At 37.6% G+C, this 16,611-nt stretch overlaps 1 protein-coding gene across 7 annotated transcripts in view; it reads right to left on the reverse strand.

The window, feature by feature from the left end:
• FBXO34 (F-box protein 34) overlaps positions 1 to 16,611 on the reverse strand; it is an 87,953-nt gene that overhangs the window by 44,404 nt on the left and 26,938 nt on the right. The window contains exon 1 of one of the 7 annotated variants that reach the window (XM_047079613.1): positions 2,627 to 2,653. The exons of 5 other annotated variants lie outside the window; for them this stretch is intronic. The gene's annotated coding sequence lies outside the window, so the exon portion shown is untranslated. Of the gene's footprint in view, positions 1 to 88; positions 1,815 to 2,626; positions 2,654 to 16,611 lie in introns of those variants that run through there. One more of the 7 variants, XM_047079614.1, reaches the window with a different exon arrangement.

A 16,611-nucleotide genomic window follows, 5' to 3' on the forward strand; every position in this document is an offset into this window, starting at 1 on the left:
TTATGCTGACAGGCAGAAAACCATGAAAAAAAATCCTAACCTAAAGAAGATTCCTTTTGCACTTAAAATTAAGGTAGGATAGACATACCTGAAGACATGGTCTACATTTCTCATCTTCATCCCACCTAATCATGGCAAAGATTGTCTTCATTATTAATTAGTAAACTCTGGCATGCAAATATGGCCTGTAGGATCATGAAGAGTTCCCCCACCCCACACACACACCCCTAACACCAGTAAAATGTCTCGCTGGCATAACATACCAAATTTTTCTCAAACTGGCAACCAAAACAAGCTGCTACCAGAAGATTTTTTTTTCTCAAAGTCAAATTAAATTTTGCCAATGTACACAAGAATATTCCAGATTAGTGGCTGTTAACCAATTTAATCTTATGACATTCAAAACTTCTTGTTCACACTAGAGTGCTTTAGGTAAATACTACTAATCTCTTCTGGCTTCTAGATACCTTGCAGACTTTGGGAAATTCATCTGGTTTCTTGCCCCCTCCAGCCACTCCATCTCAACCTCCAAAAAAATGCCTCGAGTTTTTTGTTTTGTTTTTGAAACAACTTGCTTTTTCCATCCTGAGTTTTCCTGAACTATTTCAGGGTTCTGACAATTTTGCCAGTGACTAAATCTCCTCCTGGGAATAGCTGCCTCATTATCACTATTAAAAACAGTCACTCCTAATACTGACTGATAAGGATCTGGAAACTTATTGTAACTTCGAGAATGCATATCCCACCCTACCCAATCCAAAGATAAATGCATCACAAATGGAATAACAGACTCACCACAGGACACAATCCCACAGGCTTTGTGTTCCAATTAAACTATTGAGTGTTGTGAATATTCCTAACTCTTACCAATATGAAGAATTTCTTACCATTTCCTTCCTCATAACTAATTAATACAGAAATTACTATGAGTCAAGCAAGCAAAACAAACGAACGAGGCAAACAAAATACACACTCACACACAACAATACACACACACACACACAAACTCAACAGTAAATATCCTAATCCTAATGTTTTTAAGATAGTACGGCCTTCCAACTGATCTATTTCAGAAATATTCTGTGCAGTACATGTACTGTGTGGGTAACTTTTGTTCTTGGCAAGCTAGTCCTCCTGGCTTAGAATATCAACAGCAGATAACCTCATATAAGAGCTCTTTTCCTACAATCCCTCAAATGGAACAACCACTTAGAAACTTAATTCTTGCAGAAAAGCATATCCAAAATAGAGATGATCATAAGTTTATTTCTATTATTGCCATTTTGGTTATATCTCACTTCCTCAGCATTAGTAAAAAGTCACATAATCATAATCCATCATTCTGGAAACCCGATAGTGATACAGAGATGACTCTCCATCCGCTCACAGCCCCCCAAAAAGTAGTACCCAGAAGTTCTTTCACATCAGCCAGAAGCAACCTGGGCCCCTTTTGCAGCCACTGAGGAGAACGCGAATTTAACTTTTGTGCCTTAAATTTCCTTGGAGTACATGAAAACTGTAAACTCTCAGAATATTTTTTAAAACAAAACCACACACACAACGAAAACCAATTATGTTAAAATACTGTTATCAAAATATTTTTTGAAAACTCAGTAGTATTAAATGCACTTTTTACGTTTGTAATATATAAAATAACAAGCTTCAATGACAAGCTATTAACTACCATAATTTCCAAATTATGACCAACATAAATGGTATCTTCAAGATATCTGCAACAACTGCAGTGTGACATAAAAATATCTTTGATTCCAGGGGAGCCTGGGTGACTCAGTCAGTTAAGCGTCTGATTTTTGCTTTCACCTCAGGTCACGATCTTGCGGCTCCTGAGTTAGAGCCCCATATCGGGCTCCACGCTGACAGATTCTCTCTCTCTCCCTCTCTCTCTCTCTCTCTCTCTCTCTCTCTCTCTCTCTCCCCCCCCTCTCTCTGCCCCTCCCTCACATGCACAGTCTCTGTTTCTCTCAAAATAAATAAATAAACTTAAAAAAATTAAATTAAAAAAATCTATGATTCCATAAAGTCACAGGGACTGCTTGCTAATTTGCTGTGGTTTGAAGCAAATGTTAAATTTCAGTTAGAGATTAGTGAAAACAAGAATCTAACATTTTCCCATTTAAATTCAGGGACCCCTGAAGCTTTTAAAATGTAATCATTCTGAAACAGAGATCTGCATCATTAAAGAGGCATTAGAGATCACTTGGTTCATCTCTTCTTTTTTTTTTTTTTTTAATTTTTTTTTTTCAACGTTTATTTATTTTTGGGACAGAGAGAGACAGAGCATGAACGGGGGAGGGGCAGAGAGAGAGGGAGACACAGAATCAGAAACAGGCTCCAGGCTCTGAGCCATCAGCCCAGAGCCTGACGCGGGGCTCGAACTCACGGACTGTGAGATCGTGACCTGGCTGAAGTCGGACGCTTAACCGACTGCGCCACCCAGGCGCCCCATCATCTCTTCTTTTTAAAGATAAGGGAACTAAGGAAGAATTGATGGTATAGCTCACCTGAAGTATCTTGACTGCAAATCACTGGGTTCTCTTTATGTATAGTAGACTACTGTTTTCTTTTGAAAACCCGAACTTCACATCTAGCAATACTTAGCACTTACCTCAAGCTTGCAACTCAGTTTCAGCATCTGTAAAATGAAGATAATAACCCAAATATGGAAGAACCTTAACGTGAAAATCATATTTAAAATTCCATGTTAAAGTACTACAGCAGTACTTTTAAAGGTAAGGCTATTTATCAATGAACTCCGTAAAATATCAAAGACAAGTTATCCTTGCTCCTTGGTATACCTTAAGCATCATTGAACTCTGACTTATTTAACACATTAACTATTTATTTTATGCTGCTAACTGTATCTCCCAAAGGATAAACTGACCCTAAAAATAAGCCACTTCAAGTAGAAAATGATATGCTTAGTACAGAAAGTATTGGCTTTAGAGTCACACTACTATAAGATATATGTCTGTAATTCTAGGTAAAATACTTGTTTTCTCTGGTCCTCCATTTCTGAATCAGTAAGACAGGAATAAATGCTAACAACCGTATGTGATTGCCAAGAAGGTCATTAAGTGTCAGTCCTTCTCTTAAAGGGGTCAATGAGGAATAGAAGATAACCTTGTAAAGCAGTGAGAACATTTGTTTTCTCCTCCTTCATCACTTGATACAGTTATTTAAAATAAGATGGGGGCACCTGGGTGGCTCAGTTGGTTAGCATCCTGATCCCCGATTTCAGCTCAGGTCAAGATCTCACAGTCGTGAGATGGAGCCCCTAGTCTGCATCAGGCTCCGCGCTGGGCGTGGAGCATGCTTAAGAGTGTCTCTCTCCCTCCCTCTGCCCCGTGCGCACTCGCACTCATGCTCGCTCTCTCTCTCTCTCTCTCTCTCTCAAAAAAATAAAATAAAATAGGAATAAGGACCGCAGAAATAATATCCTCCTTTAATGGTCAGAATAGAATCTCTCAGCAATCTAAAACAGAGCCACTCAAATAGCCAGCAATTCTTTCCATAGAAAATCCTTGTTTAAAAATAAATTACACAATAAAGATTGTATTACTGTGCACTGAAAAAAGGAAGAAGTATTAAAACTAAAGACCATTCCCAAATTTTTACACAGACAATAGTAAACAAACGTTTGGAGGACAAGAGTCACACAATTTAAACATGTAAGCACTTAAACATGCAAGTGAAAAAATAAATGCCAATAGAGGTAAGGCCACTAAACTTCTTTCCACAAAAATTGTTTTCTTTTCCTCCACAAAAAGAAATCAGGTGGTTGACTGTAGACATGTCAAAGTTATAGTGACAAATTTGCAAACATTTTAGTTGACTAGGAACAGAAAATACAGTAGGTAGTCAAAGAGAACACAAAAGGCTCATAGAACAAAGCAGATCTGTTAAACACTAGGGGCGGAAAAATGAGCCATTATCTGCCATGCCCTCCTGTCGCACCCTTTTATTTGTAGTCATAACTGCAAGCTGTTTTAAAGACAATGGCAATGTTATTAAGGGTACCTTCATGCTGTGCCAAAGCACATACACACAGCAATTCGGAACAATCAGTCTTACTTTCATGAGAGCAAAAGTTGTGGCCAAATGAAATGGGTGGATACCATATTAAACAATCTTGGAATTAGCTAATAGGATATAGGAAAAAATGATCCTAATGCAGATGCTAAATTCTCTTCCTTCTTTACACAATAAAAATTTTTTATTATCTGAAAAGCACTCGGGGAGGAAGGTTCCATTTAGTAAGACCTAAATATGGCCTGTTTTTAAACACAAAGATGTTTATTATTTCCTTGCATAATCCATAAACTTAAAATATGGGCTGGATACTAGATGCAACGTTATAACTTTCAAAAGGATGCTGTGTAGAAACAACTAAGTGGAAACCTTTAAATATAACACTGCAACTCTACAGAAAACCATGTGTTTCACAAATATTTCATAAAGTAGAAATTCACTGCAGGCAACAAGTAGCAACATAAAACTTGGTTTGTAGGAGTACTCCACTGTTCTTACACAGATTTAAAATGTGGCACTTTATCTGTCATTGTGGCTTGTCGATATTTTATTCAATCTACATTAATTACATTACTTCATGCTTTATTAACGGACTTCAAAGCAAAATCGGAAGAAGTATTAAAAAGACATTTAATAAGGCTATGACTTTATAACCACACCAACACGGCCTTATACATACACACAGTACACAGTAGTGTATGAAGTGTAGTAGAGGAAAAATGGGGTCTAAAATTCAGGCCTGGGAGAAATCCTATTCAGTGAAAATTTTTATGAAACATTTTTCATAGGTTGTTTTTAAAACTCATATTTTTGAAACCTTCTTTCCAGATGCAATTCTAATGCATTAATTAGAATTTATATTTTATATCAATTAATAGCTAGTGTGAGAGAAGTCTATTGCTCACACTAAACTGAAAGGGGAGTGTCTTCTCAGATGAGCTATTTTTAAAAGAATCCCAAGGATTTAAGCTCTTCTTGGGCACTTCCTCAGATACAGCCTTAGTGTGCCAAGAACCATTCAACATCATTTTTGCCACAAAGAACAAAAACCAAGTAGGTAAAACCCATATTTTGTAATAAACCTCATGAATATATTTTGAAAAACAAACCAGTCTCACACAGCTCCAAACCTAGAAAGATGATTACAATAAAAATGGGTCGGCCTCTAAATTATTTGCAATTTACAGTGATTTTAGACAAAATCATTTTATCATTATTTAAGAGTGAGGCCATATTTTTCCATTTTCTTAAGTTTGTATTTTAATTACAGTTAGTTAACACAATAGTGTTACATTAGTTTCGGCATACAATACAGTAATTCAATAGTTCCATACATCACCCTGTGCTCATCACAACAAGTGCACTCCTTAATTTCTGAGGCCATACATTTAAACTTCTCCGGCAATTTAGGGTAAGAATGAGGTAAGAAAGCACTACAAAAAAACAAAACAGAGGTATATCTCATGTTTCAAAATGGCATTCCCAAAAAACTGCCCAAGTCAAATTTTTGAACTAGCTTCTATTTTCCTCTTCATCTCTAAAAACCGAACTGTGTAACACTCCCTGCCCCTCTCTGGGTGGTGGGGGGGGGGGGGGGAGAATAAATAATAAATAATAAAAACATGTACAGTGCTGCAAACCTATTCTAAATTACACAAGTAGTAAATTATTTTTAAAACAAAATAAAATATAAATGAGAAAAATCTGTTTTCTGTATTTGTGACCTACTTAAAGGTCAAAAGAAAACTGAATAGAACATAGAAGACTAATCAACCCTTCATTTCAATCAAACCCCCACACCTCACCCACCCTCACAACTTTGAAGTACAGGAACTCTGCTATTCTCTTGACATTTGTGGAAGCTGCAGTTTGGCATATTTTGTTTGTTGCTTTTGTTTTGCAATTAACTGCTATGGATCAAAGAAAAAAATCATTCAAAAAGAAAATTATTCAAGTTCACAATAAAATAAAGTGGTAGGTGAGTACGGGAAGCCTGAAATATGGAAGAATTCATTGAAAGTTTCCCCCCACTACAAATGACTTAAGATTATGTCTAATTAGTACCCAAACTTACATATTCTGAAAGATATTTTCATGGACAAGAAAGACAGTGATGCTGTTTATAAGACAGGGGCTGGTGCTTCAAGCATTAGAGATAATCTGCTATTCCCAAAATAAAAAATACAGCACTCAAGGCTAGCAGATTTTTTTAAGTTTTTCACGATAGAATGAGGATACCATCGTAAAAATTAAATTCACAAACATAAACACACACCTAAAGGTAATTTCATCAGAATTGAGACATATACCTCTCTCATATTAAACAATATCACACTTTAGCAGCAGACAAGTCACTGTAACTAAGCAATAAATCCAAATACTATTCTTTTCCTTGAGAATCACATTGCTTATTTTTCTGATGTAAAATTCTAATTTGTTTAATATATGCAAATACCTACACATTCTTTATAAATACCCGTTACTGAGGCCTTCTTAAACCCAAATATTAAATGAGGTGATATTTCCCTCCATGATTTAGCTTCATCCTAAAAATTTTCCTCCAGGTTCTGTCTGAAATCTATCAAGATACCTAAATTTGATTATTGTACTAGTATGTGGTACTTCTCACATTAAAATTACTTTATAGCATCAATCCATTAAAAAACAAAAACAAAAAACTGACCCCTAGTCAGGTACAAAATCAGTCATTCTCAAAATGCCAATTCTCCTCAAAAGATTAAGCATGCAATTTTACAGTGACAAAGTCTATGTTATTCAGGGAAGTCACAGTAGTTGAATTTCATATACGTCAAAACCCTCATTTCAGATGCCACCTTAACTCCAAATCTAGTATTACAGGAAGGAGAACATCATTTGTTAGGAAAACCTCACAAAATCCTCCTCCTTACTGTGGAAATAACCAGAAAAGAGGTTCTCTATCTTCCAACACCTACTGAGGGTGGTATCAGATTCCTGGAAAGTGGCATAAAATTTGTTTATCACAAGGACATACAGAGGTTTAGAAATACGGGACTTGGTCACTGCTTTATTCTTTTAAGAATCAAAGATGGAGAACAGAGTAAAAATTCTAAAAGTCTAAAAGCAAATGCATAAAATACTCAGCTATGAAGTCCAGTTTTGTAATGTTACCAACAAGCAAGTTCTGAGAACTAAGTAAAGCAATTATAATTAACACACTTATTTACCTAAAACCTAATCTTCAGTATTAATTCAGCTCCTGGCAACATTAACAAAATATTTCAGTTCCTAGCTTTAAAAGAAAAAACAAAAAACTAGACTGTTTCAAGTTAGGTGTTTTAATGCATTTTGATAATAGCTCCTCAAAGTTGGTCTTTCCAAAATCATGAACAACCATCACTGAACACTTAGTATTTCCCAAGCCTTAAATGAGGCCCAAAGGACAAATAAATAAGACAAACACCATCCTAGTCCTCCTATGGTGCTGACATTCTAACAGAGAAGACAGAAAAATAGTTACGTAACGAGTAACAACTAAAACTAACTATGTAAAACTCTTGGAAGAAACTGGGCAATGAATCTTCTTGAATTAGGCAATGGTTTCTTACATATGACACCAAAAGTACAAGCAACAGAAGAAAAAACAGACTCCACCAAATTTAAAATGTTAAATTTTAGCTATCAAGAAAGTGAAAAACACAACCTCCCACAATGGGAGAAAATACTTGCAAATTATGTATCTGATAAGGAATCTGTATCTAGAAGATATAATGAATTCTTGTAACCCAGTAATACAAAGACAACCCAATTAAATACTGGGGAAAGGAAATAAATAATTTCTCCAAAGATATACTACTAATAAACACATGAATAAATGCCCAACATCATTAGCTATCAGGAAAATGCAAATCAAAACCACAATGAGATTACTTCACACCCCCCAGAACGGCAAGAATTGAAAAGTAAAAATAAATGTTAGCAAGGACATGGATAAATTGGAATCTTCATATACTGGTATTAGAAATGTAAAAAGTATACAGCAGCATTGGAAAACAATTTGGCAGTTTTTCAAAAGGTTAAACATAGAGTTACCATACGACCCAGCAATTTCACTCTTAAAGATGTACAAATTCAAGAAATGAAAACATACGTCCACATAAAAACCTGTACATGGATGTTCACAATACCATTATTCCTAACAGCCAGAAAGTGGAAACAACCTAAATGTCCATCAATTGATGAACAAATAAACAAACTGTGTATATCCATACAACGGAATACTATTCAACCATAAAAAGAAATGACTTACTGGTATGTACTAGAACATGGATGAACCTTGAAAACATTATGCAAAATGAAAGAAAACAAACACAAAAGATCACACACATGGTTCTATTTATATGAAACGTCCAGAAAAGCAACTCTTGACAGACAGAAAGCAGATTTTCTGGGAGGAGTAGAGGGTATGTGAAACGACCCCTACTGGGTATAGAGACCCTTTCTGCTATCTTCATGATAGCAAGTGGTACTCTTACAACTTGAATCAAATGCTCTAAAATTGATTTTGGCGATGGTTACATAACTCTGTGGATAGCATTGAACTGCACACTTTAAATGAGTTAACTGTGTGGTATATGAATTCTATTTCAATAAAGCTGTTACTAAAAACATAATAATAATGTTTACAAAGTACTGTGAAAAAGTACAGGGTATTAAGGAAACATATAAAAGGAACCTTAACCTAAACTGGGGAATCAGAGGAGGGTTAAATGAAGACCTGGATGCATAAGCATTTTTAAAGCATCCAAGTGCATGGTATGTCTGAATTGAATAGCTACTAGTAGCCAAGAGAATTCAAGAATGGATGGACTAGAGTGACAAGGTGGAAGAGATAGTAATAATATAGCTTACATTATTGAACCTTTACCTATGTGCCAGGCACCGCTTACTGCAAAGTCTTAAATACTGTATAATGAATCCTAATAGCTCTGAGGTATGGATGGTTATTATCTCCAATTTTACAGTTAAGGAAACTGAGGCATAGTGAAGGAAAGTTAACTTGCCCAAGGTCACAGCAAGTGGTGCTAACATGACTTCAACCAAAACATCCTGGCCCCAGAGTCCTACACTTCACAACCCACCTTTCCCTGGAACTGTCTATGGACTACAACAGACATAGCTTTGTATATTCTCCCCGGTAACAGTAACCAGATTATGTTATACATTTATACACAAGTTCTTTTGGTTGAACACAAGATGAAGTACTTGAGTTTAGAAACCATGTTTTATAATACTTATTAACCTTTAAACTCTGGAATCATACTCAGCAAGGCAGGCTGATCACTCACTAGCAGTTCTGAGAATTGACACTTCCTAAAAGACTGTCTCTCAATTAACTTGGGGGGACACTTACTCATTATCGCCATTTTGTTTGTTTGGTATGTGTGTGTGTGTGTGTGTGTGTGTGTGTGTGTGTGTCTCCTAAACCAACAGAGTGGAATATACTTAGAACTTGTTAGTGTTTGTGTAAGAAAGTGAATCAAGCTTAAGTTTCTAGCATGAACATCCACATGGATAACAGTGTCTACTATAGAGTCCCAGAAAAGATGGCTGGGAGAAAAATTCTGAGTTCAATTTTGGACAAATTGAGCTGGAGGAACTGAGAGACATCCAAATCAAAATGAATAACACACAATTAGATCTGTGGACCCGGTCCTCAGACGAACAGATCGAAGAGGTAAATTTGGAAGTTTTGGCACATAGCATGGTAATTGAAGCCATGATAAAAACAAACAAACAAACAAACAAAAACAAAAAAAACTAAACGCCTAAGTAGAAAGCACAGAGAAAAAGTCTTAAGACATTGGTTTTCAAATTTGAGCAAGCATCACAATCACATGGAAGGTTTGTTAAAACATAGACGACTGGGTCCCATCCCCAGAGCTTCTGAATCAGTAGATCTGGGTAGGGCCTGAGGATTTTCACTTCTAACAAGTTCCCAGGTGATGTTGATGCTTCTGGTCTGGGGAACCACACTTGGGAGAACCAATGGCCTATAGCAAAGCCCTATAAAACTCTGTTAAAGCAGAGAATAAGGAACTTACAAAGGGGAACAAGACAAGCCTAAGAGTAAGGTAGGAAAAATACTACTACCAATTAAATTTTTACCAAGCAATCTCCTAACTGATAATCCACTGGAAACTTAAATTCTACTTGCAACAAGTATTTATTGAGCACTCACCATATGCCAGGCACCTCTGTTCTCTGTAACCTGATCCTATCTTCTCTCTTGGCTTCTGAAATACCACACACTCCTCTGCTGTTCCGGTTTCTTCGTTGAACACCTATGTATCTGTTCTCTTACTCCTCTCCTTCTGTCCACTCAAAACATTTCAAGGTTCCCTAGGATTCTGCATCTTTTCTTCATCATGCAAGCTCTCCCAGAGCAAGTTTACCTAACCCTATAACCCTGAATACCATCCAGCTGCCAATATTTCTCCCATACTTCGTCTCTAGAACCCAACTGCCTCTGGGCTTCAGATCCTATTTCCAACTGCCAACCCAACTGGACACTTACACACAAAGCCCCTTTCCATAGTTTCTCTCCAAGAAACTTAACCAGCCACCCAGAGACCCAAGCCAAGTATCTGTGGATCCTCCCCACTCCCCCCTTTTTTTTTGAAGTTTATTTTAGAAATCTCTATACCCAATGTGGGGCTTGAAGTCACAAACCCGAGATCAAGAGTTGCACCCTCTTCCAACCGAGCCAGCCAGGTGTCCCAGGTATCTGTTAATCTTCCTAAAGCAACTGTTCTCAACTTTAGTTGATTAGAACCTCCCTGGAAGTTTTGGGTTTTTTTTTTAAAAGAATACCTTGCTTGTAGGTCTAATAATATGACAACAAAAATCTTGCGTCCTTAACACATATGCATGTAAAATGCTTAGCAAAAAATGCTGTGAGCACTCAAAACAGGTAACTTTGCTTTTATTGTTTTTTAATGTTTATTTTGAGAGAGAGAGAGAACATACATGATCTGGAGAGGAGCAGAGAGACAGAGATGGAGAGAGGGAGAAAATCCCAAGCAGGCTCCACACTGTCAGCGCAGAGGCCGGCATGGGGCTCAAACGCACAAAATGTGAGATCATGACCTGAGCCAAAATCAAGAGTTGGACACTTACCTAACTGAGCCACCTAGCCACCCCAAACAGGTAACTATCTTTATAAACACTTCAAATTTCAGCTCATCTGAGGTCTTTTCTGAATGAATCAACACTTTAAGTTGCTAATAACAAGAAACAAATGAAAACAAGGGCATCTGGGTGGTTGAGTGGGTTGAGCAACCAGCTCCTAATTTCAGCTCAGGTCATGATTTCACAGTCCTTAAACTGAGCCCAGCATCAGGTTCCTCCATGAGCAAGGAGCCTTCTTAGGATTCTCTCTTTCCCCCTCTGCCCCTCTCCAGTTTGTGCGCACTCTCTCACTCTCCCTGTCTCTAAAGTAAAATTAAAACATCAGGGGCCCCTGGGTGGCTCAGTTGGGTGGCTCAAGTCCAACTCTTGATTTCAGCTCCGGTCATGATCTTGCGGGTTGGGAGTTTACACCCCATGTCGGGCTCTGCACTGACAGTGTGGAACCTGCTTGGAATTCTCTCTCTCTGCCCCTCCTCCCTCCCAAAATAAATAAACTTAAAAAAAATTTTTTTTTAATATTTATCCAATGAAAACAAAAAATTGTTTATAAGTCTCTCTAATGTAAATTTATAAAACTTAGGATCAAAGTCATATTCCTACTGTTGCCAAATATCCTTTGGGTATAGATCTTTATAGTGATTCCTAAAGGGAATAGTAAAATTGTTAAATAGGTACATCACTGGAATCATGGTTGAAATTTGGCCAATGGATAAGACAACACAGACCAGTGAGTGAGGTCTGTTGTTCATACAGCCATTCACAGAGACACTGGTGAGCCATAAATGGAAAAAAAGAGACACGAACATATTCAAACAAGCTAATAAAGAGAAGCCCATTATATGACACAGTTTGCAAATGAGACATCCAACTCTGTAGTGATATCAAAAAAACTTGCACCTCTCCTCTTTAGTGTTATTTTGTATTTTGAGTATTTTCAAAAGAGAATGATGAAGATTTAAAATAGCCACTATCTGCCAAAGTATAATGCTTTGTTTGTGTCTCCTGTCCAATGTTAGCAAATCTACTTTTTCTTGACAAGACATGCAGAAATGGGCAAATGCTGAGTTAGTACGTTCATTTAAGGATACAGAATTCTGCCATTTTCACCCCCTGATGGCCAGTTTCTTAAAACCTGAGCACAACAGGACAACTAGAAAATAGCCTGGAATATGTCAGAAAACCAAGGAATAAAAGCTGCCAAAAACTGCAACTAAAATAAAGGACAACGGTTGGTTTTATTTGGTTGGTTGTTTGCTTTAGCTGAACAAATTAATTTGTCTTACAAATGAAATAAGTTACATATTTTAAAAATAAAATGTGTATCCAAATACCACTAGAGTATATAAACATTTATTTATTTTTTTTAATATTTATTTTTGAGAGAGAGAGAGAGACAGCATGAACGGGGGAATGGCAGCGAGAGAGGGAGACACAGAATTCGAAGCAGGCTCCAGGCTCTGAGCTGTCAGCACAGAGCCCAACGCGGGGCTCAAACTCACGAACCCATGAGATCATGACCTGAGCCAAAGTCAGATGCTTAACCAAATGAGTCACCCAGGTGCCCCTATAAACACATTTAAAAAACAAAAACAAAAAAACAGCCCTTCCAAAACCTGACTGCCTGGTGAGTGGAGAAGGACTTAAAGCTATTTCCAGAAATGCAATTACTGAAGATAAGCTTTATTTACATTAATGATACAGTCATAAAGGTATCTGGACTGTGGAAAGCAGAGAAAGTTTGAAACCCCCCCCCTTTTTTTTTAAAGAACGATACCTGTTATGTATGAAGTAAGCATATTTCCAAATAGGAGGGAAACACAGATACTGATTAGAGCTATGAAAACCTAATAATGTGGGTGAAGAGTAAAGAAAAAAGAAATTTATAATCTTTTTTCCAGTTTTACTTTTCTAGATTTGGGAAAATCTTTAACTTTTACATTTTAAAAATGAACAAAATGTGTATATAATCTAAAGGTTACCTATTTCCAGTATGACTTTTGAGTCCTTTTTATAACCCATTCTCTAAGAGGTCACACAGCCTGAACCTCTCCAGTGGCAGAAAAGGCATTCCACCAACAAAGACTGTTCAACTTCAGAGACTTTTACCAAAGGAAGGCATAGAGTGCTTTTCCAACCTCAAAATCTAAATGCAAAAGGAAGTTTATTTAATACCATCATAGTATTAGACCCTGGTACATTCAAGGTCACAAGTTCATGAGGGTACATAAAGCACATCTCACGTGGTTTTCGGCAGGTCACCAAGCCAGGTGACAAAACCAAGAACCTTTCTCAGGAGTCCACCTGGATTCCCAGTAGCGAAAGGAACTGTGATAGTTGCAATAGCAACCAAGCAAAAACCTGCTAGTTAATTCACTTGTGAATAAATTTACTATTATACATGGATCTCCTAACAAACTACAGAAATTTAAGAAACTGATCATTGTCCTGCTTTTGTTGTTCTCCTCTGTTACATCCAACGAGTGGTATTCTATCATATCAGAATAACCCAGGCCAATGTGGGTGCCTTCTGCTCCAGGCAATGAATGTACAATGCCCTTGACTATTATACTCCACTCTGCTCCAATGTGCTCAACAGACCCCTCACATAATTTAAAAGAAAAAAAAATACTTCTCACCCACTTGGACACAGAACAAGAGCCTTCCAACAGGTCCAATGAAATAACTCCTTTACATCAGCCCCACAGGACCCATATGAATGACAGTCTTTAAGGGAAACGGAAATTGTCTCTGTCTTTACCACCCTTGTACCCAGACTCTTCTCTAAGGGCACATCTCTTCTCAGGCAGTTACCTGGCCTAGTAAACATGGCTTCCTGCCCTTTACACTTAACATCTGCCTAGACCTGCTGGTTCTCAACACCCTTTGCCCTCTTTTACAAATGTGATTATTTTTATTTGGGGACAGGAAATGGAAGCAAGATGAGGAAGAAGGAAATTAAGGGGATTAAAAAAAAAAGTTCTCGTGGCTTCAAAAGTTCCAACAAATTTATAACTATGGAAATAGATAACAGGATCCAAGTTCTTCCCTTCCCAACAGCTCCCCACAGGCTACCACCTATGAAATTGGAAGCTCCAATCCTAATTTAGCTCCATGGGAGGGCCAGGGTGGGGGGAGTAACCAGTTATCAAATCCTAATTTGTGATATTTAGTAAAAACAGTAAATTATGATGTCACAGACTATTTAAATATAGTAATTTACACAAAAGACCCCCCCCCCCCGCAATGGTTAAGCAAAATATCACCTCAATTCCTGTAAAGACTGGATTCTACTCTAAGAGTAGCCATTTTTTCTTCGCTCTAGGACACTGGGTGAGTCACTACTTCTGAGTCTGATACTTCAGAGTTGTGGTGAGGATCAGATCCCTTAGCAGAGTACCCACTCGATAATATAATTAGACAGAATGGTCCTGTCTACTTTGTTCAAAGCAAACCAAAATTAGTGCTCACTCTTATGTAATCATTTTTCAACAACTCGGTCAGTTCTTGTAATGGTGTTAAGACATAGGTGGCATTTAACATTTTACTGAAATAGCCTATGCTTAAAACGCGAGTTCTGTAAAGAGTCCTAGAAATTAACGCATATTAAAACATTGTATCGGGGCTCAGTCCGTTAAGCATCTGATTTCGGCTCAGGTCATGATCTCACTCGCGGTTTGTGAGTTAGAGCCCCGCGTTGGGCTCTGTGCTGACAGCTCAGAGCCTGGAAGCCCGCTTCAGATTCTGTGTCTCCCTCTCTCTCTCTGTGCCCCTTCCCTGCTTGTGCGCTCGCTCTCTCTCGCTCTCTCTCTCTCAAAAATAATGAGTAAACTTGATTATATAAAAAAAAAAAATTATCTATTTATCTAGGTTGTTCTATTGTATCAGAATAACATAGGCCACTGTGGGTACTTTCTACCCCAGTCAATGAATGTACAATGTCCTTGACTGTTTCTCCTACTCTACTCTGCTCCAGTATGCTCAACATATTTGTTTTCAGAGTTTATTCCAGAAAAGAAACATGAAACCATCTTGCTTAAATTAAGGAACATTAGGAGCAAACTTGCCCCAGAATCTCTTTACAATCTCTGACACTTAGCTTCTTTGCTACTTCTTTATTCACCAGAAAGAGATATAGATGTAGTTCAAATCACAGACAAGTCCCTTACACTTTGATGTATTTGCCCAAAGACTAGTTAGATTAGATTTAGAAAGGACTTTCCCAAAGAAGGAAAACCAATTTCTTAGCCTTTAATCAATTCTTCTTTAAACCCAGGAAATACCATACAATTTGTTTCCCATAGCTAATAAGTAACTTAGCACTACTTTATAATTATTAAGCCTATTCTAGTCAGAGTACTCAGATTAGCTGCTAGCTATGAGAAAAATAACTACTAAAGGGAGTTTCCTTGAGGAGATTCCTCTATCCCTATACTTTCCCCCAAACAAGAGATGACAATCGCTTGATGTGAGCAAGGGTGTATAAATTTCTATACTATTCTTGTTTTTTTGTTTTTTGTTTTGTTTTTGTTTGTTTTTTTGCAACCAGGACCTGGCAAAATGACTACTGCAAAGAAGGGTGGCAAAAAAGAAGGGCTGTTTGGCTATCAACAAGGTAGTAATCAAAGAATACACCATCAACATTCACAAGCACATCCATGGAGTGGGTTTCAAGAAGAGTGCCCCTCGGGTACTCAAAGACATCCGGAAATTTGCCATGAAAGAGATGTGCACATGGACACCAGGTTCAACAAAGCTGTCTGGGCAAAAGGCATAAGAAATGTTCCATACCACACATGTGCGCGGTTGACCAGAAAACGTAACAAGGATAAAAATTCACCAAACAAGCTCTATACGTTGGTTACCTATGCACCTGTCACCACTCTCCAAAACCTATAGGCAATTAATGTGGGTGAGAACTAAATGCTGTCAAGTAAAGGTATAAAACTGCAAAATAAATAAATAAATAAATTTAATTTCTATATTATTAGCTAGCCTAACATCATATAAATTTCCTACACAACCAAGCAGGGGCAAGCAGAAGCTAAGTGTACTAGATGGTCCAAATGTCTGATTCTAGCTGATAAAAAGAATTCCAAAAGTCATCTCCATTTGGATGTTCTGTTATTCAAACCTAGAAGCTTAGCTGAAATACTCTTACCAGTAAACTATTTTAAGGCCTCATGAAAGAAAACTGTCATTTAAGAAACCAGAAACTGCAAGAAAGAAGAAGAAGAAGAAGAAGAAGAGGAGGAGGAGGAGGAAGGGGAGGGAGAGGGGAAGGGGAGGGGGAAGAGGAGGAGGAGGAGGGGGAAGAGGAGGAGGAGGAGGGGGAAGGGGAGGGAGGGGAAGGGGAGGGGGAAGGGGAAGAGGAGGAGGAGGAGGAGGAGGAGG

The sequence above is a fragment of the Lynx rufus genome, unplaced genomic scaffold (assembly GCF_022079265.1).
Source record: "Lynx rufus isolate CCGP_SWC_20201006 ecotype Redwood Valley unplaced genomic scaffold, mLynRuf1.p SCAF_17, whole genome shotgun sequence".
Lineage (NCBI taxonomy): Eukaryota > Metazoa > Chordata > Mammalia > Carnivora > Felidae > Lynx > Lynx rufus.